Consider the following 26,437-nt stretch of genomic DNA (forward strand, 5'->3'; position numbering starts at 1 on the left):
GTGACATCATGGACCTCCCCCTCCCCCAGGCAGACAGTAGAAGCCCCGCCCCACCAGAGAAGGGGGGGGTCTAGTTGCACCCACAACAATCCCACTCATGGTGCAAAGAAATCCCCACAAACCACTGCTAGGACAGGATCTGCTGCTTTCTTTTCACCATGAGCTGCTCCCCGCCAGGCACCACACCCCATTCACACGCGTTTGGTCACTATGCAGCTCAGTAGCAATCACTGCCCCGAAGTGACTCCGGTGCAGGCACCCACAGCACGAACTCCCCACACCGGATTCTGTCCACACGCAGAGAATTCTCTCCGTCGGGCTCCTTCGGTTCATCTCGCTGCTCCCCGTCCTGCCGCCAGACACTGCTCATCTGCATAACCCCGCCCATGGACACGTGACACCTTCTGTCGTTTTGGTCTCAAGTGAATGAGTCGCCTGCGGGGAGTGAGCCCGTCAGCGCACGTCACAGCCCCAGCGCACGTCACAGCCGCCGGGCGGGGATTGTCTGTGAGCCCCGCGCTGGGGGCAGGACTTCAGGGAGAGACCCAGCCCCATAGACAGCCTGGGGCAGGGAGATATTGGGGGAAGGGATGAGGGGAGAAGGGGGGAGGGAGAGACGCACCCCCATAGACCAATACGGGCAGGGAGATATTGGGGTCAGGAGGAGGGGAGAAGGGGGATTGGCAGAGACCCAGCCTGGGGTGCAGGAGAAATGGGGTGGGGTGGAGGGAGACATGTGGGGTGGAGGTGGGGTGTGTGAAATGTTGGTTCAGGGAAACTGAGTCACTCCCAGGACATCGTGTGCAGGGAGAGCACAGGGGCAGGGAGAGAGACCCAGCCCCACAGAGCCCCAGAGGGATATTGGAGGCAGGGGAGGGGATGGAGGGGGGAGAGACCCAGCCCCATAGTCCCCTAGAGGCAGCGGGATATGGGGGGGTAGGAGAGGGGATGGCAGAGGAGAGACCCATCTCCATAGATCCCCAGAGGCAGCGGGATATGGGGGGAGGGCAGGGGAGGGGATGGCAGAGAAGACACCCATCTCCATAGACCCCCAGAGGCAGGAAATGAAGGGGGGAGGGAGAGATCCAGCCCTATAGACCTGTAGGGGCAGGGAGATATTGGGGGCAGGAGGGGAGAAGGGGGTTGGCCGAGACCCAACCCAGGGTGCAGGGAAATGGGGTGGTTTGGAGGGAACTGGGGAGGAGAAGAGACACAGGGCAGGACACATGTTGGGACAGGGAAACTGACTCACTCCGAATACATGCGGAGCAGGGCAGGGCGGGGGCAGATCATGCTGGACCCAGGGTAATTTCGAGGGGTTCTGATTCCCCACTCAGCTGGGGGGCTGCCCTCTGGGCTGAGGAGCCCTGGGGTGGGGCGGGTGCAGGGGCTGTGTGTGTGTGTCAGGCTGGGGGAGCTGCCTGGGCAGAGGGGCTGGAACCAGGGGCGGCTCCAGGCACCAGCACACCAAGCGCGTGGTTGGGGTGGCAAGCTGCAGGGGGCGCTCTGCTGGTCCCCGCGAGGGCAGCAGGCACCCCAGCCCCTCCCCCACTCTACCCCCCTCGCCCCCCTCCCAGAGCTGGGGGAGAACCCAGGAGTCCTGGCCCCCAGCCCTGCCCCCGAGTGCGGCCAAGGGAGAAGCAGGCGGGGTGGGCACTGGGGGCGCGGCGCTGCGGGGGGCGGGGCAAGGCCAGGCCGGGACCCCGGGACACGCGAGTTCGCCTCAGGAGCCGGGGTGGGGCGGGGCCGGTGCTCTCTGGGGGGCGGGGCGGGGATGAGGAGTTGCGTTGTGGGGTCGGGGGGGGGAGGTGTCAGGTTGACCCAGGTTACCTGGGCTGGAGAGGAGGCGCCCCGGGGCAGGCTGGGAGTTGTAGTTCCTGGCTCGTCTCAGAGCGGAAGTGACGAGCCGGTTGCTCAGACAACGCAAAAGGCCTTTGTGATGTCACTGCCTGTCACGGACTCACAGATCCTGCCCACTCTTGGCCCCGTGTGGTCCGTGGGGGTGCCCCTTTCAGTGCAACAGCCCTTCTTGGGGTCCACTCTCTCTCGGGGTCAGGCCCCTCCACCTCCTGGAGCCGCACCTCTCTGAGCCTTAGCACGTCTGTCTCTCACCGTGGGCCCCCTCAGGGAGTCCACGCGCTCTGGACCCCCTGGGCCTCCTCACCCACAAAGGGGTTGATGCAACCCTGTTCTCTAGACCGGAGTGACTCTCAGCCAGCATAAAACAGGAGGGTTTATTGAGAGTTGAACACAGCACAGGAAACTCTCAGGGCCTCAGGCCTGCTCCTCCTCCTCCCCCCATCCCTGTCCTCAGCACCCTGCCCCCCGCCTCGTCCCCCTCAGCGCCCCGACCTCCTCCTCCCGCCCCATCCCCGACATCCTCCTCCCCCTCCCCGTCCTCAGCACCCCACCCTCCTTCCCCTCCCCCCATCCCTGTCCTCAGCACCCTGCCCCCCCAGCACCCCATCCTCCTTCTCCTCCCCATCCTCAGCACCCGACCTCCTCCTCCCTGTCCTCAGCACCCCGCCCCCTTCCTCCTCCTCCCCCCACCCCATCCTCAGCACTCCTACCCTCCTCCCCTCTGTAGGGCCCCGACAGCCCCTTCAAGCCCCCCCAACCTGCCCCCTGTGTCTCCCCTTCTGTTGTGACCCTCTCGCCAGCCCCACCCCCATCTGTGGGGATCCTCAGCCCCAGCGTCCCCTCCCCATCCTGTACACTCTGCCTGGCCTTTCCCTTCTCTCCCCTCCTCCTTCTCCTCCCCATCCTCAGTGCCCCGACGCGACCTCCTCCTCTCGCCCCACCCCGATGACCTCCTCCTCCTCCTCCTCCTCCTCCTCCCCTGTCCTCAGCGCCCCATCCCCTTCCTCCTGCCCCTCCCCGTCCTCAGCGCCCCGCCCCTAATTGATTGCAACCCATTTCTCCATTGCTGGGCCCCACTTTCCCATCCCCCCACTGTCCCAGTATATCCCCAGGGTGTGAGGTTCCTCATCTCCAATCTCTGCTACCCCCCAAACTGCCAGGTTCCCCTTTTCAGCCACTGTGGGGCCCTCCAACCCGCCCCCACCCATCCACTCTGGGCTCTCTAAATCCCACATTCCCACAATGCACCTTGGTAACCCCACCCTCCTCTATCCCTAATCCCCCTAGTCCCTTCCCTTGGGTCCCCCTGGACACCCCAACCCACAGTCCGGCCCCCACATACATCCCAGTCACTCATTCACACGCTGAGCTAGTCCTTCAGGGGCCCCCACAGCCCCCCAAACTCCTCCATCCATGAGCCCCGTGGATCTGTGGCCGGGAAGGTGGGGAAGCTCCCACTTTGGCTGGGCTGGGTGTGGGTGTTAATCTTTTCCTGGCTTGTGTGTGCTGAGCTCACAAAGGCTTTTTGCTCCCTCGGGGTGGGGGGTGGTTTTGGCCGAAGGTGACGTGGTTTGGTAGCCCTGTGGATGCTGTGTGGTGTCTGGAATGGGGCGTGTGTGTTCCCATCATGCCCCTTCCCCTCTGCCTGCAGAGCTGAGGACAGACAGGTCTGAGGAGCAGAGCAGGAGCTCTGGGAAGGAGAAGAGCAATATGAAGATGGAGTCTAAGACGAGGCCCGGTGACTTCTGTGGAGGGAGACATGCTGGACAGCGCCAAGGATTGAGGAGACAACCAGGTGTGAGCCCAGGGCTCAGATTTCTAATTGTAGCTGTGATGGCAGAATGGGAGGAGGGTTGAAGCCGGAGCCCTGGGGTGCGGGAGTAGCTAGAAGAGGAGCCTCGCCACCATTGCTTTTTCTTTTGTGTTGTGTTTCATACCAAGGGAAAAGAAGTCGCGGGGACGGAGTCCAGCTCTGAGGTGAGATGGAAAGTGAGCGAGAGCAGTAACCTTGTGAATCCTGTTGATGCCAGGCAAGACCTGCCCAGCTGGGATGAGAGTAGCTGTCTCTATCAGTGAGAGAAGTATCTGGTTTGGGAAGGGCTCTGGTCACAGCCCCGCTGGCTCCAGGCAGGGACGTCCCGTTACCTGGCTGTGGGTTTCCGGACTAGCTGTGGCTTCAAGGGAGATGATGTTGCCATTTGTGGGGGCTGATCATCTCTCTGGCCAGGAGTGGTGTGTGCTCCCTAGCAGAAGGTTGGATCCATGAGGGTGACTCCCTGTTCTGAGTTTCTTTCTTCCTCCGAGGTTTCTCTCTCTGTGTTGGCCAACTTACACTCAAACTCTCTCTCTCCTTTCATGGACACCTGTCATGTTCAGTTGCCTGCATCCTCTTCCTCTGCTCCCCCCCCCAGTCTCCTATGGGCTCAGCTGGGTCTATCTGCCCACGGGCAAGGTCTCTGCCATACTGGGAAGGATGTGTCCTGCCTGCCAGGATAAGGGGGTTGCTCCTCCCACCCCTTATCTGCAGGGAGACCTCATTGCTGTAACTGGGTCACAGCGTGAGTGGCCAGTCATGTCTTTGGGGCTGTGGGGTCTGAGACTGAGAGGAGTGGGCTCGCAGTCATGGCTTTGGGCACAGGATTAGAGATGCCCAGAACCCCCCTTATCACCCGCTAGCTCCATTACTGCATCACCCAAAAGCCTCGCTCAGGGTCCACTATGCCTCCTTGTGCTGGGCACTGCAGGGCCAATCAGAGGGACAGCAGGATGCATGAGGAAATAGATGAGTGTGTGAGGCAGATGGGTGAAGGGGGGTGAGGCATACATTGGGGATGGATGGGGGTTGAGGGTTGGACGGACAGCGGGACAGATGGAGAGCTGCAGGGACGGATGGTGACGTCACAGGCTGGACTTGTGATGGGTTCAGCTCATGGCCGCTGGCCCTGTCATCTCCTGCCCCCATCTGCCAGTCTGACTCTGCCCCTGTCTCTCGCAGGCAGCACTCAGCAGAGTCTGGCCCTGTTGCTACACTGGTGCCTACATGCAGTGCACACCTGTGTGTTATGTGCTCCTGGAGACCTCAGGCAGGGACAAGCGTGTGGCTCACGGCTGCTGAATCAGCTACTCCAAAGCCTGCCACAGATCTCCCCCTCCTTGGGCAGCAAGACCCTGGCCGGGGGGTTCCCTGTCCCTCCTCGCTGCCTGCTCAGCACAGAGACCAAGTGTTGTGTATTTGGTTGTCATGGTTTTTGTTGCTATGGCAACTGAGTTAGATTATTATGGGTTAGCTCAACCGGTTTCAACCGGCTGAGTGAGCTCTCTGTATATCTGTAAATAAAATGGAGGTTTTGGTTAGCTGCCTGCTCTGTGGCCTCAAGTGATTGCTTCCTACACCGGCTGCCCCAAGGATTTAACACCAAGGTCACCTGACTTTGCCCAGCCTCTAGCTGGAGCTGCTCCGGCCGCGAATTGCTGGTATCCAGCCTGGCCGGAGTTGGTGCGATGTCCTAGCGGAGTCCATTCTTTCTCCCCTGTAGATGACGATTTTCCCCACTGCAGTTAGTTGCTCTTTCTCTGCTTCCCCATAGCCCCTCCCCAGTGATAGTGACCCCTGCTGGCTGGGCACGGGACCCCTGCCTTCTTGTAGGAGCAGTGACTCCTGGTGGTGAGGGGCAGCAATGCCTGGCATGTATCCCCCCCAGCATTGCTGCAGCGACCCCTGGTGGCCACTGAGGGCAGTTGCCTATGTGACCCCACCACTGCCATTGCGCCTATGAGCGCTGGTGGGTAGGTGAGGCAGGGCCCTGTATGTACATCAGCCATTGGGGCAGTGCCCTCTGCGTATCCCACTCTCATCTCGGTGACTCGTGTTGCCCAGGTGAGGCAGTCCCCTGTGTGTATTTACTCCCCCAACCCCTGCATTGGGCCAGTGAGCACTGGTAACCAGAGGAGTCAGTGCCTGAGGTGTGTTCTTCACCTCCCCCAAGGTGGCAGGGTGCCTGGGTGGCCGTGTCAGGCAGTGCCCTGGGTGTCTTCCAACCCCTTTGTGGCAGTGAGCCCTGCTCCTGGTGTGTGTCACTCCCCCACTAGGGATGTGCACTGGTGGCCAAGTATGGCAGTGCCCTGTGTGTAGCCCCCTCCCCCCCCCCAGGGTGACCAGATAGAAAGTGTGAAGAATCGGGATGGGGTGGAGGGTAATAGGCACCTACATAAGAAAAAGTCCCGAATATCGGGACTGTCCCTATAAAAGCGGGACATCTGGTTACCCTATCCCTTCTACCCCTGTGCCAGATATGGCAGGCACTGATCCCTGGCATCCCCGTGGGGCAATACCCTCTGTATATCCCCCAATTGGGGCAGTGACCCCTGCTGGTCAGGTGGGGCAGTGCCCTCTGTGTGTCCCCCCTATTTAGGTAGTGACCCCTGGTGGCTAAATGAGGCAGTGGCCTTTGATTTCCTCTTCTCTCCCCAGCCCCCTCTCTCTCTGGGGTAGGGCCCCCAGTTGGGGCACTACCCGATGTGTATCTCTACTAATTGGAGCAGTGACCTCCCCGTGGTGCCCTGGTGTGGCAGTGCCCTATTGATATCTCCCTCCCCCTCTCCCCACACCATTGTGGTAGTGGCCACTTCAGGCAGTGGCCTGTTTATCACCCCCCCCCCCACACACACACCACCACCACCACTGCAGCAGTGCCCCCTGGTGGCCATGTGCAGCAGTGCCCTGCATGTATCCCCCCCCCCCAACCATTGCTGCAGTGACCCCAGGTGCCCAGTTTGAGTAGTAGTCTGTGTGTACCTCACCTCTTGGGGCAGTAATGTGTGGGACCAGCTAAGACAGTGCACAGTCTGTGACATCTGGGGGCCTCGTAGGGCAGTGGCCTGTATGTACCATCTCCTCTGGAGCAGTGACCACTGGTGTCTTGGTGCTAAGATGCAGCCACCTCTGGGGTACATGGTGGGGCTGTTTACAGGCCAATGGGGACAGGCCCCCCCGTTCCAGGAAGTAGGGGAATGTCTGGTGTTCGGGGCAGAGCGTTCCACCTTCTATTGAACTGTGATGCTCTGAGCACCTTTCCCCTGCATGAAGACGACCCTGTGTGGCTCCAAAGCTGGTCCAGTAACAGGTGGTATCTCACCTGCCTTGTCTCCTGGTATTCTGGCCAGTGTCCAACTTCCCCTTCGCTGTTGGTCCTCAAACCTCCTCCAAGCAACCCACCCCCCCAGTCCCTTAAGCTGCCAAACCTCCCCTGGAGCCCAACCCTGGCGGGGGGGCACCCCACCTGAAAACCCTACAGCACCATGGGAGTGGTAGTGTCCACTGCCTCCATCTCCCACCAGCCAGGACGGGCCCCACAGCACCATGGGAGTGGTCGTGTCTCCTGCTTCCATTTCCTGACAGCTGCTGCCAGGCCCGGCCCAGACTTCCTGTTTCTGGTGCGAGTCCGGAAGCAGATGCTGCCATGAGGCGGTGCTGGGAAGGATGGTGCTGGTGTCAGGAGAAAGCAGGAGGAGTAGGTGGGGTCTGTGCTACTGCGGGGAGGTGCTGCCCTTGCTGTGAAAAGGCCCCACCCTTGGGGGAGATGTCATCTCCCTGCCCTGCCACGCTCTGCACCAGCCCCTGCTTGTCACGGGAGCAGGGCTGGCTCCAGGCACCAGTGTAGCAAGCAGGTGCTTGGAGCGGCCAATTCAAAGGGGCGGCCCGTCCGGTATCGGGGCAGCATGTCTGGGTCTTGGGCGGAAATTCGGCGGCGGGTCCCTCATTCCCTGTCTTAGTCTTTGAGCTGCTGCTGAATTGCTGCCGAAGAGGAAGGGAGGGAGGACTCGCCGCCGAACTGCCGCAGAAGCAGCAGTGTGGTTGAGCTGCCGCCGAAGAGCCACAGCTTGTTCTTTTTTCCCCCCTCCTGCTTGGGGCAGCAGAAAAGCTGGAGCTGGCCCTGCACAGGAAGAGCAGGCTCCAGTCTGCGGAGCTGCAGCAGGGAACCCCGCAGCCCAATGCCTGTCAGGCACCCCCGTTCTCCATGCCCCTAATCCCTGCTGCCCCCCACCCATCAGTTAGAGAACAGGAGGCAACTTAACTTCTGCTCACTGTTCCCGGTGGGACTCTAACAGAGCGTGAACCGGAGCAACTTAACTTCCATTCACTGTTCCCTTCATAGACGCACAGTCAGAGCTCTCACAGGCTGGGCAGCAAGGAGCTGATGCAGTTTTTCTCACCCCAGTGGATATTGCAGCCCTTAGTATAGAGGTTTGTTCTTTAAACATGGGGTCAATCTGCTGTGGGGTTGGGCCACAGGAGAGCCCCTGTGCTTCTAACCCTGCACTGTTCACCCTGCGTCCTCCCCCACGCCCCTAACCCTGTGCCCCCCTCTGGCACCCCTAACCTCTGCACCCCTAACCCTGTGCTCCCTCCAGCACCCCTAACCTCTACATCCCCAACCTCTGGGGCCCCTAACCCTGCACCCCCTCCAGCACCCTTATGTCCCTAATCCCTAACCCTGTGCCCCCAAAACCCCAACCCTGTGCCCCCATGAACCCATAACCTCTAACCTCTGGCACCCCTACACCCCAACCCTGCACTCCCCTCCTGCACCCCTCACCCCTCCTGTCCCCCAATCCCTGTGCCCCCCGGCACCCAACCCCTGAACCCCCTCTGGTGCCCCCAAGCTCTGCACCCCTAACCCTGTACCCCCCTCTAGTGCCCCTAACCCCTGCACCCCTAACCCCTGCCTCCTCCCGTACCCATAATCCCTGCACTGTGCCCCCTTTTCCCCTAACCCCTGCACCCCCTCCTGTGCCCACTTGGGGAAAGTGACCTGGATGCACGGAGTAGCTGGCATTGCTGTTCGCTCCCCCCACCGCCCCTGAACACTGCTCCTCCGCACATCGCTAGGGGGCTGTGAGGGGGGAGCAAGGAGCGACATCAGGGCTCCCTGCATCCAGGTCACCTTCTCCACCTGGGCTGCTGCTCTCTGTCCTCCCCTTATGCAGCCCAGGTGGGGAAGGTGACCTGGATGCAGGGAGCCCTGATGTCGCTCCTTGCTCACCCCTCACAGCCCCCTAGGGGGGCACGGAGAAACATTGGGGGAGCAGTATCCGCTCATCACCGCTCTCTCCCCCTTCTCTTCCCCTCCCTCCCCTGCATGTTCCTATGCTGGGAGGGAGCAGGGAGAAATCTGGGCACCACCCCAAGCAGCACTCCCCTGCCAGCCGGGAGCAGTTTCTGACTTTACACCGGCAGCACACACCTCTCTGCTACTGTACAGCACCGCCCTTGACCACAGTGCCCCTGGGCAATTCCCTGGTGGCACCCACCCCTAAGGCTGGCCCTGGCTATGGGCTTCAGAGGGAGTGAGGAGACCAGGCGGCCATGGAGAGATCTAGCCCCTGTTCTCCCCTCCCAGCTTCTAGCAATCAGAGGCCAGGGACATGCTTCCATGCTGATGACAGGTACTGCTCCATAACGAGCCAAAGTACCTTCATATTCCTCATCTGAGTCAGATGCCACCCACCGAAGATTGATTTTCCTGTCTAGTGGTTCAGGTTCTGTAGTGTTTGCATCAGAGTGTTGCTCTTTGAGGACTTCGGACAACATGTTTCACACGTCGTCCCTCTTGGATTTTGGAAGGCTCTTCAGATTTTTAAACCTTGGCTCAAGCGCTGTAGCTATCTCTAGAAATCTCACGTTATACTTTCTTTGCGTTTTGTCAAATTTGCAGTGAAAGTGTTCTTAAAGTGAACAACATGTGCTGGGTCATCACCCAAGACTGCCATAAAACAAAATATATGGCCGAATGCAGATAAAACCATGGAGCAGGAGACATACAGTTCTTCATCAAGGTCTTCACTCACAAATTAACGCATTATTTTTTTTAACGCGCATTATCCGCATGGAAGCATGTCCTCTGGAATGGTGGTTGAAGTATGAAGGCATATGGATGTTAGCATATCTGGCACATTAATACCTTTCAACGCTGGCTACAAAAGTGCCATGAGAGAGCCTGGTCTCACTTTTAGGTGACGTATATAAGACAGGGGCAGCATTTTCTCCAGTAAATGTAAACAAACTTGTTTGTCTTAGCGATTGGCTGAACAAGAAGTAGGACTGACTGGACTCTAAAGTTTTACATTGTTTTCTTTTTGAGTCCACTTCTGCAACAGCAACAAAAATCTACATATGCAAGTTGCACTTTAATGATAAAGAGATTGCACTGCAGTACTTTATATTTTACAGTGTAAATATTTAATAAAACTATATATAGTGAGCACTGTACACTTCGTATTCTATGTTGTAATTGAAATCAATATATTTGAAAATGTAGAAAAACATCAAGAATATAATAAATTTAAATTGGTTTTTTATTGTTTAACAGTGTGATTAAAACTGAGATTAATCATGATTTTTTAAAGTTAATTGCGTAAGTTAACTGCGATTAATTGACAGCCCTAGATTTGAATGTTTCTGTCACATGCAGGACAAGCTGGAATATCCGTGTGCAGGGAAAGAGCCTGGGGGGAATTGTGCTGTGAAATTATTTCCTGTTCTGACATGTTCCCAGTTGCCCTTTTTGCCCTAACAGGCTGCAGGGCAACATCCATGTTTTGCTCCAGCTCATTCCGTCCTTCCAGGGGCCGGGGAAGGGAAATGGCTGCAGTGGAGCCAGTTGAGGGAGGGATTATCAGGGAGTTGCTGGCGGGTTCCCTTTGCGGGGAGAAAGGGCAGTAAATTCATAGGGGGTGGGAACTTCCAGGAAGGTTGGTCTGTGTGGGAGAGGGCAGGAAATCCCCAGGGTGGGGGACAGGGTGTGACAAACCTGCTGGGATTTGTTTACTGTGAGGCTCCAGCATTTCTCAAGTGTGGCCACCAGGGGCTTTTATTGTGGCCACAGCCTCCTGGGTTGTAATTGAGGGAGTGCGGTGGGGCTCAGGCTTCAGGCTTCTGCTCTGGGATGGTGGGCGACAGGCTCAGTCAAGATACATGGAACGTAGGCTGGGTGGGGAGAAGTCTGTGTAACTCATCCAGTTGTTGATATACATGTGACCTCGAATATTACCAATCTGTGTGTCCCCCCACACCCACACACACACAACCCCCCGCAACCAACCATCTCCCAAACAGACCCTCAGTCTGGAAAGCATTTGTCTCTCATGTTGTTGAAAAGACTCAAAGCAAACAGAAGAATCTCAGCTTTTAAAACAATCCTCCAGCAAGACAAAGAAACTCACATCTGTAGACTCAGAAAACACTCCCAAGAAATTTTAACAATATGTTGTCATGAAGAAACCAAAGTGCTAAAGAGGCCTGATTTTTTAACTACTTTAAAAAAAATCTTCTCAAATCAGCATCTTTAGAATGAAACTTTTTCTGCTTTTCTAACCAGACAATTCTCCCCAAAAGGAGAGGCACTGGTCCTGGAGACACTGCAATACCAGATCAATGCATAGGGTGGACAGAGCAAGCTCCTATTCCATCCCCTTGTTTCAAAAATCAATTTAACATACAGTCCTTAAATAAAGGACTTATCAGTTATTAAACTGATAAGAACAGATTTAAAGTTTATTAGAGAATATTTGAAAATAAACGATACAAAGTGTTGAAGCATCAGTTATTGTGTCATTGGGGGTAACATACAGGTTGTAGGGGGATGTTAACGTTTGGGTATTGGACGGCATATACATATACACAGTCTGTCATGTCCCCAATGCGGGGTATACGGTGGGTGAGTTCAAGGTACAGCCAGCAAGCAGTGAGGGTACATCCCTCATACAAACAGGTTACGGATAGTCGTGGGCGTGAATAAATGAGCGGACTGGGTAATGATGATAGGATGACCCTCACAGGGCAGAGTTCAGTTTGGTTGGTTCAGGGCTCAGGGGATAAAGTCCAACAGGGGAAGTTTACAGGTCTCTTCCCCCTTGTGGGTGCACAAAGTCACGCCGGCTCACTCTTGGTATTGACGGTGGCCGGTGACATGTTCTGTGTAAATGTCTCTGGCCCACCGAATAGCGTCCGAGACCATTAGGCATCTCATGAGCCGCGCGTAGCGACGGCCCACCCCACAGGTCTGCAGCACGCGCTCTGGGTTCTTCCCATCCCCCCGTGAACCACCTTGCACAGCAGGAGGGGGCTGGGCAGGAAGTGGTGATGGGGTGAAAACTACCAAGAAATGCAAATTCTCAAAGGAGACTGTGCCAGGAACCACGTGGTGCACAAACCATGGCCTCATCCCCACCTCTAACCCCACCCCCCAGCTGGCACTGGATTGTGCCCCCTGTGCCCCCCCAATCTGCCCCCGGTGAGTCCTGGGGGGCAGGGAATAGCCATGGTGCTGGGCCCCCCCATCCAGTTGAAGTATTCAGTGTCGCAGTGACCCAAGGTGTGTGCACAGAATGGGGATGGAGTGTGGGTGTGTGGGTGGATGGATGGATGGATTGATTTCTGCATGTGTTTATGTATGTGTGGTTTTCTGTAAGGGTTTTGTGTGTGGGGGGGTGTTATTACAGCTGTGGGTGTTGTGTTTGTGGCTGTGCAAGTGTGTGTGTTCATGTGGCTGGATTTGTGTATGTTTGCATCTGTTAGCAGTTGTGTTGATGTTGGCTGGATTTGTGCGGGTGTTTGTGTATATTAGCAAGTGTGTGTGAGTGTGTGTGGCTGGATTCATGCATGTGTTTGTGCATGTTTGCAAGTGTGTGTGTGTGTGTGTGTGTGTGTGTGTGTGCATGCTCTGCTGCCCTCTGCCGGGGCAACAACCATTTCTGCATATGTCACCACCCCCATACCATCGACCCCGGTGGTGATTTAACCATGTTACAAGGGCTGGCTGGCCTGACCCCTCTCCCCTCTGTGGAGTGTGGCGGGGGCTGCAGCTCACCCCCTGTGGGGCAGGAGTGCCAAGGTGCAGGGCACTGGGCTCCGATGCACCTGGAGAGCAGCTCAGATGAGGTGGGGCAGGGTGTGTGGTGTCCGTTCTGCGTTGCCTGGTGCTGGGCCGTTGCACAATCCCCAGCCATGCCGCACAGCGCACCCCGAGAGGAGGCAGGGGGCCAAGCAGATGATCCAGCACGAGGGGGAGAGGATGTGTGGTTGGGGGGAGGAAAAGCCTTGGGCTGCACTGGGGGAGTGCAGAGCAGGGGTGACACTCCAAAAACCTGCAGCAAAGGGATGGACAGGTGGGCTGGGTGGATAGAAGAGGCAGCGAGACTAAAATCTAAAAGGGGAGTGTGGGGTCTAGTGGTCAGAGTGGGGGGGGGGGGTTGCTGGTCAGAATTCCTGGGTTCGATCTCCAGCCCTGGGAGGGGAGTGGGGTCCAGTGGTTAGAGTGTGTGTGTGTGGGGGGGGGAGCCAGGACTCCTGGGTTCTCTCCCTGGCTCTGACTCTCTCTTGTGCAATCCCTCGGCAGTTACCCAACTCGCCAGCTTGTGGGAGCGAGGGGCTGGGGCCGGGTTGTGACACAGCCCAGAGTCCCATACTGCCCCTTTGTTACCCAACCTGGGGCAGGGTGGGGGATGGCCTGGGAGACCCCCTAAGAAAGGCGCTTCTGGTGGGTCTGTGTGTGGGTCACACTGCCCCCTGCTGGATAGACCCCTCTAGGTCAGAACCAGTCTCAGCCCGGGTCAGACCCTGGGAGCCCAGCCCCCTCTGTCGCCACGGCCATGTCTATTGGTCTCCTGGAAAGGTCCATTCTCATGGGTAGCTGTCCAGTGGCAGTAAGTGCTACAGGCCTCAGCACACGCTGATAGTCGTGGGCGTGAATAAATGAGCGGACTGGGTAATGATGATAGGATGACCCTCACAGGGCAGAGTTCAGTTTGGTTGGTTCTGGGCTCAGGCAATAAAGTCCAGCAGGGGAAGTTTACAGGTCTCTTCCCCCTTGCGGGTGTGTGGAGTCACGCCGGCTCACTCTTGGTATTGACGGTGGCCGGTGACATGTTCTGTGTAAATGTCTCTGGACCACCGAATAGCGTCCGAGACCATTAGGCATCTCATGAGCCGCGCGTAGCGACGGCCCACCCCACAGGTCTGCAGCACGCGCTCATTAAGGGGGTCCCAGGCGCCCAAGGCCCCAACGATTAGGGCATCGGTGTAGACCTCGTAGCCCTTTGCTCGCAGGGTGTCAGCCAGGGGAGCGTACTTTTCGAGTTTGCGGTCTCGGGCTTGGCGGAAGGCCGTGGTCCTATTCTCGAATGGGACCGTCACGTCGACGAGGATGATCTTTTTCCGGTCCTCATCCGTGATGACGATGTCCGGGCGCAGCAGGCTGTCAGTGCCGGGGATGGCACGATTGACAGCGATCTCTCCCAGGTGCGGGGCGATGGCCTTCACCAAGCGGTCCTGGACGGCATTGTGGCGCAGCTGCCAGGCTCTGCCATGGGGCCTGCAGCTGCACAGGATGTGGGGCAAGGTCTCCAGGGCGTACACACACTTCCTGCAGCGCTTGTCCGGGTTCCCGTGGCGGATGGCTCCGTTGAGAGGGACACAGTTCAACCGGGCGCGGTGTATGAACCGCCAGTCGGCAAAACAGAGGAAGCTGCCAGAGGGGAGGAAGTGGTTGCTGGAGTCCCACTTGCTGGTGACCTCGAAAGCCTTGCCCTGGTCTGGCTTTTTCTTCAGGGTGTCCAGGTAGAGCGTGCGGATGGCGGCCTTCAGCGACCTTTCCAGCACGCCTCTGGCTCCGGGGCTGACAATGGTGTTGCCCTCCGTCCCGATATGTGGCACCAGGACTCCAAGCTCCCACCGTTCCTCGCTCCACACCCAACGGCAGCCCAGTCACTTTCCCAGTCGGCACGTGGCATTGCGGGCGCGGGTCCACAGCGAGGCGATGTCGCCTCTGCCCCAGGCGAACTCACCGTCCAGGGAGCCGCTCAGGAAGGTGGCCACATCTTGGGCAGAGGGAGCTCCGCCGATTCGCTTCGCGGTGGCGGCGCAGAGGGCAGCCGTCGTAATGTTCTTTACCACGGTGTCCGGGCACGTCAGGAGGCGGAAGGCATGCATGATTACCGCAATGTCACAACTACGCTTGATCTTAGCTCTAAGGAGCCAAAAAGCAATGCTGAGAGTCTCAGAGGCTAGGCAGCCACTCTTCCCCCACTGCTTTCTACTTCAGCACGAGGAGCTCCCAGACACACACCAAACACCATTCATAACACTTTGATAACTAGGCAACTCGAAGTGATGATCACTTCCCCGAAATGACTCCACTGGAAGAATTCAAAGCAAGAGCCCTTAACACACAATTCTGTTCAAAGACAGAGAAGTCTTTCAGCCTCCTTCCTCTTGCTGGTTTCCCTGTACACTCCTAATTTGCATCCACCGACCTGTACACTCCTAATTTGCATAAACCCATCCACTGACCTGTGACTAACAATCTCTCACTGTTTTAACTCTTACAGCAAAACAGGCCAAAGAAAGCCTATGCAAGCGCTATCCCGCAGCCCCAATGCTCTTTTCTGCTCCTTCTCAAACGTACAGTCATCAGGCACACATAAGATAGTTTTGCTCCGTACCAGTCCAGTTCCTTGTCTAACCACTGCACACATGTGGTAGAACCCTACCCTGAGCTGATTCCCAACTTTTGTGCTGAATACAGGAAAACGAGAATTGAGAGAGAAGCTGTGCAGGGAAGTCTTCCTCAACTTGCACTCCACCCCCCAAGGGCCTTTCGGGCTCTTCTATGGACTTCAGGTTCCATTTGATTGCCAAGGTTTATGGTCTTATTAATTAGCCATCTCCTAATGCAAGGATGCTACATGTCAGACTAAAGATCGATTTTCCAAAAGAGCTGAGAAACAGAACTAAAGCTGAGCACGAGGTGTTACATTTACATGAGCATCCAGAATCTGACTGTGCCCTGGCAAGTTCAATGCTTCCGAAAGAAACCGGAAAATAAGGAGCCCGTCAGGTCCCCCTGCTAGCACCCAAATCTGGTGTCTAGTCAATCTGCTGGGAAATAAGGAAAAGGCGATGAATAAAGAAGTCAGGAAATAACAAGGAAATGAAGAGGTTTCTGTCCAATTTACCATTGTCTCAGCTACCAATCAAAGTTAAAGACCTAAAGTCAACCTATCGGCATAAGTACAGGTGGCTGGATGGAAATTAAAAGGAGCTGCTGTGGCAAGTGTTAGGAGCCTGCAAGCAGCATGCAGACCCTTTAAAAATGCCGCAATTAGAGGCTGCGACAAAGTTCCTCCTCTACCTTGGTGGGTCCTGCGCTTATTGGCAGATTTGCTCACCTCAGTGATCTTCCCCTCTGGTGGAACCCACAGTCTGGGTCAACTCCTCCTGTATCTGATCAGGAGTTGGAAGGTTTGGGGGTAACCTGGGCCTGCCCTCTACTCCGGGGTTCCAGCCCAGGGCCCTGTGGATTGCAGCTGTCTATAGTGCCTCCTGTAACAGCTGCGCGACGGCTACAACTCCCTGGGCTACTTCCCCCTGGCCTCCTCCAAACACCTTCTTTATCCTCACCACAGGACCTTCCTCCTGGTGTCTGATAACGCTTGTACTCCTCAGTCCTCCAGCAGCTACACCCTCTCCCTCTCAGCTCCTTGCACCTCTTGCTCCCAGCTCCTCACATGCACACCACAAACTGAAGTGACTCCTTTTTAAACCCAGGTGCCCTGATTAGCTCTGCCTTGATTGGCTGCAGGTGTCTAATCAGCCTGTCAGGGGTGCAGAAAGCCCCAGGGCAGGCGCAAGGAAGTTTTGTGCCCTAGGTGAAACTTCCACCTTGCACCCTCCCACCCAGCTAACCCTGCCCCCCCCCACGGCAGCTAACTCAGCCCCACCTGGGAGCCCCCAGCAGCAGCAGCTACCCCCACCGTGACAGCTAACCCCTCTCCCCCTCCCCAGCAGCTAACCCTGCCTGGGGAGCCCGCCCCAGCTCACCTCGGCTCTGCCTCCTCCACTGAGCGTGCTGGAGGTCGCTTTAATTCTCCTCCCCCCCCCAAGGCTTGCGGTGCCGATTGGAGGAGAATTAGAGCTGGGCTGTGTACTCGGCAGAGGAGGCAGAGCGGAGGTGAACTGGGGTGGGGAGCTGTTCCCCTGTGTGCCCCCTTCCCCCGTTACTGCGGGCGGCCCTCCCCGCACGCCCCCCCCCAGCTCACCTCCGCTCCACCTCCTCGCCTGAGGGGGCTTTTAGTTGCCTCCAACCACTAGGCACCCTAGGTGGCCGCCTAGTTTGCCTAAATGGTTGCACGGGCCCTGGTGTTTGTGGTTCCTGGCACAGTCTCCTTTGAGAATTTGCATTTCTTGGTAGTTTTCACCCCATCACCACTTCCTGCCCAGCCCCCTCCTGCTGTGCAAGGTGGTTCACGGGGGGATGGGAAGAACCCAGGAGTCCTGGCTCCCAGCCCCACCTGTGCTAGACTCCACTCTAACCCCAGCTTTGGGACTGGAACCTAGGAGTCCTGACACCCATCAGACCCCACTCCTGCCCTTTTGGGAAGCCAGGACTCCTGGGTTCTGTCCCCAACTCTGGGAGCAGAGTGGGGTCTAGTGGTTAGAGCAGGAGGAGCCAGGACTCCTGGGTTCTACTCTCAGTGCTGCTGTGTGACACTGGGCCTCTGTTTCTCCTCCCACTTTTTGGGTGTGGAGCCTGTAAACTCTCTGGGGCATGGCCTGAATATTGCTTTGTCTGAGTGGTGCCTGGCCCAATGGGGTCTGATCTCAGCTGGGGCAGGGACTGTCTCTGTGTCTGTGCAGCCCCTGGCACAATGGGGGCCTTGATTCTGCCTTGTCAATGGCAGCACAGAAAGCCCTAGTGCCAAAAGAAGATGGCCGGGGGGGGGGAAGCTTTGCAAAAATCTGTCACACCAATAGGAAACCAGCCCCAGCAGTTTGTGACTTCACTTCCCAAAATTACACACACACACACACACACACACACACACACACACAGAGCCCCGCTCAAACCGCCCCCTTTGCCAATGCACCACCTCACCTTGTCCAGGGAGGTCTAGGTGGGAAGCTCCATGTGGGAGCGGTGATGGACGGCACCATCAAGGTAGGTTCTGGAGATGGTCCTCCAGGTGTGGGCGTCTCGGCTCCAACTGGCACTGGGCTCATTCTGGGCTGTGTTCAGTTCCTCTCTGTGGTGTGCGCCCCGGCTCCACAAACGCCCCCGCCCCCTGCTCTTTCCTTCTGGTACAAAAAATATCCTCTTCCTTCGCCCCAGAGACAGATACCCACGGTGCTGCTCAGCACACGGCTTCCCCCCACTCTCCCCCCATTCCCAGGAGTGTGCAGGAAGGGAGTCATGATTGGGGAGAGCCTGTGTCCCGAGGGGAGGGTATGGGGGGGGCTTGTCCCCTCCTCGCAGCATGGGGGTTCCAATAGGCACCTATGAATGGTCCCCCCCAAGCAGGGCCAGGACGGAAATGGGAGGCCTGTGCCCCCAACATGGAGAATCGGGTGCAACCTTACTTAACGGGTCAGTCTGTCCTTTCTCTGACTCTCCCATTCCAGCTTCAACTAGCGCTTGTGGTTCATTCGTTCTTTTTCATTCCTTTCCTTCTCTAGCTTGTATGTTCTTGCTTTCTTTTTTCCCCTCTACCTTTCACGCTCTTCCTTTCTTTCCTTCTTTTTCTCATGTTTTTTTCTTTCCCGTTATTTCTTTCTCTGCCTTTCACATTCTTTTCACTTGCTCTCTCTCGCTCATTATTTTTTTCATTCACTCTTTTTCCTCGCTCCTTCCGAGCCAAAGGGGTTCTCCTCGCACACAGATTTTGACAGGTTTTCCTCCTGATCAGCAAGTGGATTAAGCACGTCTTCAGTGGGGCTTTGCCATGCCAGAGAGCAGGCTGGCTGGGTGTCTTTGTGGCCGTCTGCTGGCCACACATACGCATGGTCCTCTCCTCCTCTTGCCCCACCCTCAGTCACTCTGTAGCTTTTAAGCTTCCCTTGGAGCTGTCAGCACCAGCTGCCTCTGCTCTAGGTGCCCAGAGGAGGAGAGGTGCTGGGCTCCAGCCTGGGACTCTGCCTCCCTCCTGCCTAGCCCTGACCCTCCTTCCTTCAAGTGCCAGGTGGACAAGCGGTAACGTGGCTGCAAGCAAAATGGCCAAACTTGTGGGCCTCATGTGAAGCAGCAAGAATCCCAACCACAGGCATCAGGGTAACAAGTTCTAGAACCCCAACCAATTTTGGCCATCACAACCCAGCTCTAGTGGGTAAGTCACCCAGCAGGAGGGGAAAGATTTGCTCTTGCACAGCTGGAGACAGGGAAGTTGAGCACTGGGAGCTCCAGGGCTTTACCACAAGCCAACACAAGGTCCCACTGAGATTTGAACTCAGATTGCAGGATTCAGAGTCCTGAGTGCTGCCTGTTACACCATGGGACCAGCTTGTGCTGCTCTCTCTGCACATTGGTGACCCTCATGGGGCTGGCTCGTGTAAGGGACTGTTGGCCCTTTACTAAAATTTAGGTCTGGTCTACAATATGCGTTTAAACCGATTTTAGGAGCGTTAAACCGATTTAACGCCACACCCGTCCACACTACAAGGCCCTTTATATCGATATGAAGGGCTCTTGAAATTGGTTTCTGTACTCCTCCCCAACGAGAGGAGTAGCGCTAAAATCAGTATTACCATATCGGATTAGGGTTAGTGTGGCCGCAAATCGATGGTATTGGCCTCCGGGCGGTATCCCACAGTGCACCACTGTGACCACTCTGGACAGCAATCTGAACTTGGATGCAGTGGCCAGGTAAACAGGAAAAGCCCCACGAACTTTTGAATTTCATTTCCTGTTTGCCCAGCGTGGAGCTCTGATCAGCATGGGTTGCGATGCAGTCCCAAATCCAAAAAGAGCTCCAGCATGGACCGTACGGATGTGATCGCTGTATGGGGAGACAAATCTGTTCTTTCAGAGCTCTGTTACAGAAGACAAAATGACAAAAAGTTTGAAAAAAATCTCCAGGCTATGATACAGAGTCCACAGCACAGTGCTGCATGACAAGCGTAACGGAAAGCCAAAGAATCAAATGGATGCTCATGGAGGGAGGGAGGGGGTACTGAGGACTCCAGCTATCCCACAGTCCACAGCAGTCTCTGAAAAGCATTGGCATTCTTGGCTGAGCTCCCAATGCCTGTAGTGTCAAACACATTGTCTGGGGTGGTTCAGGGTATAGCTCGTCAATTTACCCCCCGCCCCCTGTGAAAGAAAAGGGAAAAAATTTGTTTCTTGACTTTTTTCAATGTCACCCTACGTCTACTGCATGCTGCTGGTAGATGCGATGCTGCGGCAGTTGTTATATCCTTGGGGGCAGCCAGTTTAGGAAGAAATCACTTGAGGCCAGAGAGCAGACAGCTAACAAAACCACCATTTTATTTACAGACCATAATACTCTAACTCAGTTGCCATAGCAACAGAAACCATGACAACCAAATACACAACATATTCCTCCCCCCCTAATAAGAACATCCCCTAAATAAAAAAAAACAAACACACACTAGACTAGAGAAGGAGGTTAGACTGCCTCCATTCCCGGCTAAACCCTGGGGATTATTTTGCCCCATAACCGTGGGTTCGCCCTAGCTAGAGATCCAGCCGATGAGGAGGCCTTCTGTCTCTAGGTGGATTACGGCAAACTTCTGGTGTTATTGCACCCGAAAGCACTAGGGGCTCAGGGTCCGCAGCACGAACGGGTGAGGAGGTGGTATCAGCTCGTGCTGGGCAAAGGGGTATCTCAGCCGCCGGCAGTAATGGAGGAGAACAGTCAGGAACAGGTGACTCGTGATTCGGTGCCTCACCAGAAGAGGTGAAGTCAGACCCCTCAACTGCAGATGGGTCCTGAGGACTGGCATGACCTGGCAACAGCTGATCTACATGTCGCCTCCAGGTAACATTCTCTGCAGTCCGGACTGTGTAGGAAACAGGTCCTGTTTGAGTGATGACTGTGGCTGGGACCCATTTAGCTCTGGAAGTATAATTCCGAGCCAAAACTGGCTGTCCCGGGCTAAAGGTTCAGTCTTTTGCTCTGGGTGCCCATCTGATGACTTGATATTGCTGCTGATGTTGCACAGTTTGTCGGGGTTCAGAAGGTTTCAGCAGATCAAAGCAAGGGCGCAGCTGTCGTCCCAACATTAGAAAGGCTGGGGATGCCTGGGTCGTAGCATGAGGGGTGTTTCTGTAGGAAAGTAAGAAGATATCAAGACGCTTTTGAATGGAGTGTTGTCCCCTTGCTGATTTCAAAGCGTTTTTCATTGTCTGCACAAATCTTTCAGCTAATCCGTTGGTGGACGGATGATATGGTGCTGACGTGATGTGGTGTATCCCATTTGCCTTCATAAAATTTTGAAACTCCTGAGAAACGAACTGCGGTCCGTTGTCGCTCACAAGTTGTTCTGGCAGACCAAAACGACTAAAGAGTCCTCGTAGTTTTGGATAGTACTCTCTGCAGAAGTGGACTGCATTATAGAGACTTCTGGCCATTTAGAATGGGCATCTATTGCCACCAAGAACATGCTTCCTTCAAGGGGGCCAGCAAAGTCAACGTGAATACGTTGCCACGGGTTTTCAGGCCAGTCCCATGGGTGTAGGGGTGCCCACTGGGGTGCATTCCTCACACCCTGACATGACATACAAGCTTTTGCCTTCTCTTCAATAGCGCTGTCAATCCAGGCCACCAAAAATAGCTTCGTGCAATTTCCTTCATGCGCACTATTCCACAGTGACCGGAATGTAGCTGTTCTAACATCTGTGATCTCAGTGGTGGTGGAATAATGACACGTCTCCCCCACAACAAACAACCAGATTGGACCGATAACTCCATCCGTTTGGACATGTAGGGAACAAGGTCGGATGAGACCGGAGAGGTTTGTCGAGATTTTCCATGCATCACCAGGTCCATAACTTGGGACAATACTGGGTCAACGCGAGTTGCTTTCTTTATCTGAGTAGCAGTGATGGGTGTATTCTCTACCTGTTCAAAGTAGAAGATTTCCTTTTGGGCGCTATCTTGATGTTTGACCGGCAAAGGCAACCTCGAGAGGCCATCTGCATTGCCGTGCAGAGTGGATTTCGATATTTAATTTCATATGTGTGTGCTGAAAGTAACAATGCCCAACGTTGCATACGACTAGCAGCTAATAGGGAATGCCTGTGTAGGGTCCAAAATTGACGTCAGAGGTCGATGGTCTGTAAGAAGAGTAAACTTTCGCCCAAAGAGGTACTGATGAAACTTCCGAATTCCAAAAACAATTCCTAATGCCTCCCGTTCGATTTGGGCGTAGTTAGTTTCTGCTTTGCTTAGAGTGCGTGAAGCAAAGCAATAGGTCTCTCTTCTCCCGAAGGCATAATGTGTGACACGACTGCTCCCACTCCATAAGGAGGCATCGCAGGCCAATTGCAGGGGTAAGGATGGATCAAAGTGCGTTAGAACTTCAGAATTTAACAATGCATCCTTAGCTTTGTTAAATGCAACATCACAGGCTTCAGTCCACTTCCAGGCCTTGTTCTGCCCAAGGAGCTCGTGAAGTGGTTTTAGCAGTGTGGCTAACTGTGAGATGAACTTTCCATAATAGTTCAGTAGTCCTAGAAACGAGCGCAGCTGGCTTACATTTCGTGGTGGGGGAGCCTCCACAATAGCTTTAACTTTTGCAGGGGCCTTATGAAGACCTGCAGAATCGATGATGTGTCCCAAATATTCAACCGAGGGCTTGAAGAATTCACACTTGTCTTTGCGAACTCGTAGGCCATAATCTTCCAATCTTTGTAGGGTAGCCTCTAAATTCTTTAAGTGATCCTCTTCATTTCTTCCAGTGACCAGGATGTCATCCAGATAGCACTGAACTCCTGACAAGCCACACAAGATCTGGTCCATAGCTCTCTGGAACAGGGCGGGAGCCGATGTTATTCCGAAGGGTAGGCGACAGTATCGATAAAGCCCCTTATGAGTCACAATAGTCAACAGCTCTTGGGACATTTCATCGATGTGCATCTGTAAATATGCTTGACTCAGATCAATCTTACTGAACTTTTGTCCCCCAGCCAGGCCTGCGAAGAGGTCATCGATGCGGGGAAGCGGGTATTGCTCTGCACACAACACTGGGTTGACAGTGACTTTAAAATCACCGCAAATCCGGAGAGAGCCATCTTTCTTCACTATTGGAACGATAGGAGTGGCCCATGAGCTATGGGTAACTGGTATTAGGACTCCATTGGTGACCAGGCGCTCCAGGTCTGCTTCAACCTTTGGCCTGATGGCATATGGCACAGTTCGGGCTTTCAGATATTTTGGTGGACTGCCAGGTTTAATGTTCAATGTCACAGTGATTCCCTTCATACTTCCCAAATCATCTCCAAAAACAGCAGCATGTTTCCTTAGTATAGGGGTTAGACTGGTTTCTTCTTTAGTCATCCGGTGCACTTCTGCCCAGTTCAGTTGAATCTTCCCAAGCCAAGACCTACCCATTAAGGCTGGTAGTTACCTCTCACCACAAACAGTGGCAATCTAGCGGCCTGTCCATTGAGCTCCACCTTAACATCAATAGTGCGACCATGGGCACAGCTTCTCCCGTATACGTCTTCAGAACAGTTTTTGTTGCCTTAAGCGGAAGATGCTGTAGCTTTTCTTTATACACAGTCTCAGAGACCAGCGAGACAGCTGCACGGTGTCCAGTTCCATGCGTATAGGTTTGCCCTCCAATAAGGGGGTTACCAAGTATTCATGTGAGCCCGCTGCCAAAGACAAAACATGCAGTGGCACTTCCTCTGGTGATGAGATGTCTCCTTGAGCATCCTGGGTCGGCTCTAGAGTATGCAAGGTTCCTCTTTTGTCGGCCAGACCACAGGCCTCTTTTCTTTTGTTTACAGGCACACTCAATGTGTCCCTTTGCCACAGTGTCGACACACCAGGTCCTTACACCAGCATTCTGATGCCTGGTGTCCTGGCTTACCACAGCGGTAACATTCTTGACTCTGCACAGTTTTGTGGGTCGGTTCTTGTGACACTTTTTGCACCCTAGGGGGTGCACCGATGTATTGTGCCTCCATTGTAGCCAGTTCCATGGAGACAGCAATATCAACAGCCTTCTGTAAGGTAAGCTGAGCCTCTGTCAGTAGGCGCTTCCGTATAGCTTCACTGTACAGGCCACACACTAACCTGTCACGCAGGGCATCATGTAACATTTCTTTAAATTCACAGTGTTCTGCTAGCTTTTTTAGAATGGCTACAAATTGTACAACTGTTTCATCTTCCTTTTGGTCTCTTTTGTGGAACCTATATCTTTCAGCAATTACCAGTGGTTTTGGGGAAAAATGGGACCCCAGGATTTCCACAATGTCACTGTAAGGTTTAGTTGCTGGCTTAACAGGGTGTAGTAAGCTGTGTAGCAGGGAGTAGGTTTTAGCTCCTACAACACTTAAGAATATTGGCACCTTCTTTGCTTCTGTAATGTCATTTGCAATAAAAAAAAGCTCAAAACGCTCAGTATACACATGCCACTGCTCTGTATTCTCATCAAAAGGCTCCAGAGGCCTGGTCAGAGTAGCCATGATTTTAGTTTCACTTTCACAGTCAGTGCAAAGAAGCAGCTTTTGTTTGTTTGTTCTTTACCTTGACTTCTACTTCCTTCTGTTACTGGAGCAGCACCGGAGTCTCACCCTCGTCGCCACTTGTTATATCCTTGGGGGCAGCCAGTTTAGGAAGAAATCACTTGAGGCCAGAGAGCAGACAGCTAACAAAACCACCATTTTATTTACAGACCATAATACTCTAACTCAGTTGCCATAGCAACAGAAACCATGACAACCAAATACACAACAGCAGTGAAGAGCAGCATCTGCTCCTCTTCTCTACCTGGTGATAGATAATATAGCTGCTGAGTACCATTGTCTGCCCATGAGTGTTCATGGCTGGTCTCAGGTGAGGCTAGCTGGGAGCACCTGGGTAAAAATAGGAATGATTCCTGTTCATTCCCAGTAGATAGTACAGAATAGCTGGTAACTGTTCTCATCATAGCAACTGGGGGCTTGGTTTCATCAGCCCTTTCCTTTTCATGTGTAAAGAAAAGCTTCTGTACTGCCTGTACCCTCATAGCAGCGGGATGCTGGGCTCCTCTCCCGTACACTGCTTAATGTCCTGTCTGGACTATCATAGCAGCTGAAGGCTGCCTTCTCCTCATTTTATCTCACTAACAAGTCACTGTTTTTTATTCCTGCATTCTTTATTACTTCATGACACAAATGGGGGGACACTGCCACAGCAGCCCAGGAAGGTTGGGGAAGGAGGGAAGCAACAGGTGGGGTTGTTGCAGGGACACCCCCCCGTGAACGGTATGCAGCTCATCATTTCTGCAGGATCTGACACAGGATGGCTGTGCTCTCTGATATGCTGGTTCTCTAGTACATTAGCCCCATATTCTAGGCAGGACTGATTCTATTTTCAGATGCCATAAAGGAGAGATTGATTCAGGGAGTCGTTCCCATTTTTGTCTTTGCACCCCGAGCTGATCTCAGCCAAGGACACTCATGACAGCAGCAGACAGTACAGAATAACAAATAATCATCATCTCATTGCCAATTTACAATAGCAGCAGACGGTACAGAACAACTGCTAACCATCTCTCCTATCATGCAAAAGCATATGAATGCTGCTGTGTAGTGCTGCAGTATCGCCTCTGTTAGTGCAATCCAGTACACATACGGTGACAGTGACAAAAGGCAAAACAGGCTCTGTGGTTGCCATGCTAATGGCATCTGCCAGGGCAATCCAGGGAAAAAGGATGTGAAATGATTGTCTGCCGTTGCTTTCCCGGAGGAAGGAATGAGTGATGACATTTACCCAGAACCACCCGCGACAATGATTTTTGCCCCATCAGGCACTGGGATCTCAACTCAGAATTCCAAGGGGCAGGTGCAGTGAGCAGCGTGGGAGAGCAAGGGGGACCCTGGGCAGAAGGCCCAGTGCAAGGAGATGCCACCAGTCAAGAGATCTTGCAGGCCAGACTTTTGGGAGTGGGGGGATCATATCCCCTACATGGGGGCTGACACTGGGAACAAGGGGCCTGTCGCCTAGAGCATGTGGCCACTGCCAGAGCAAGTGTCCAGCCCGTGGTGTCCCTGCAGCATAGCCAGGGCCTGGGGAGGAGGCCTGGGACATGTGAGGGAGAGACTGTGACCTGCCCTGACCCTCCAGAGACGCTGGTTGTGATCTCCCTGCACCACAGAACAGGGTGACGTGTTTTCTTTTCCCATCTTTCCTTATGTTTTACATTGATTGCTGGATAATAAATGGTGTTTGCTTGAAGCACATGCAATGAGGAGTGGGTCAGGGAAGTGCCCAGAGTGGGGACACTGTAGCCCCTGTTCAAGTGATCATGACAAGATTGGGGGTCATCAAACCCCCCAGGATTCCTGGGCCCAGCCTTGTTGGGGTTACGAGGTCTCTGCCACACAGGAGAGTAGAAAGAGCGTCCTTGGGGTCAGCGGCCTCTGGGTAAGGGGGTGGGGACTCAGATCCTTCCACCGGCCAATTGCACCAGGGTCGTGTTGTCATAAACAGATAGTCTCTTTTACCTGCAAAGGCTTAACAAGCTCAGTAACCTGATGAACACCTGACCAGAGGACCAATCAAGGGACAGGATAAT

The 26,437-nt window shown here is 54.6% G+C and overlaps 1 protein-coding gene and 1 non-coding gene across 2 annotated transcripts in view; both read right to left on the reverse strand.

Annotated features, from left to right (window-relative positions):
• Positions 1 to 26,437, reverse strand: part of LOC120375474 (zinc finger protein 850-like) — a gene marked incomplete at its 5' end in the record, with an annotated part of 271,416 nt that overhangs the window by 81,892 nt on the left and 163,087 nt on the right. The window lies entirely within an intron of this gene.
• LOC120376433 lies at positions 11,253 to 11,438 on the reverse strand. Its single transcript, XR_005587312.1, has one exon. It is a non-coding gene; the product is annotated as a U2 spliceosomal RNA (small nuclear RNA).

The sequence above is a fragment of the Mauremys reevesii genome, linkage group 12 (genome assembly GCF_016161935.1).
Source record: "Mauremys reevesii isolate NIE-2019 linkage group 12, ASM1616193v1, whole genome shotgun sequence".
Lineage (NCBI taxonomy): Eukaryota > Metazoa > Chordata > Testudines > Geoemydidae > Mauremys > Mauremys reevesii.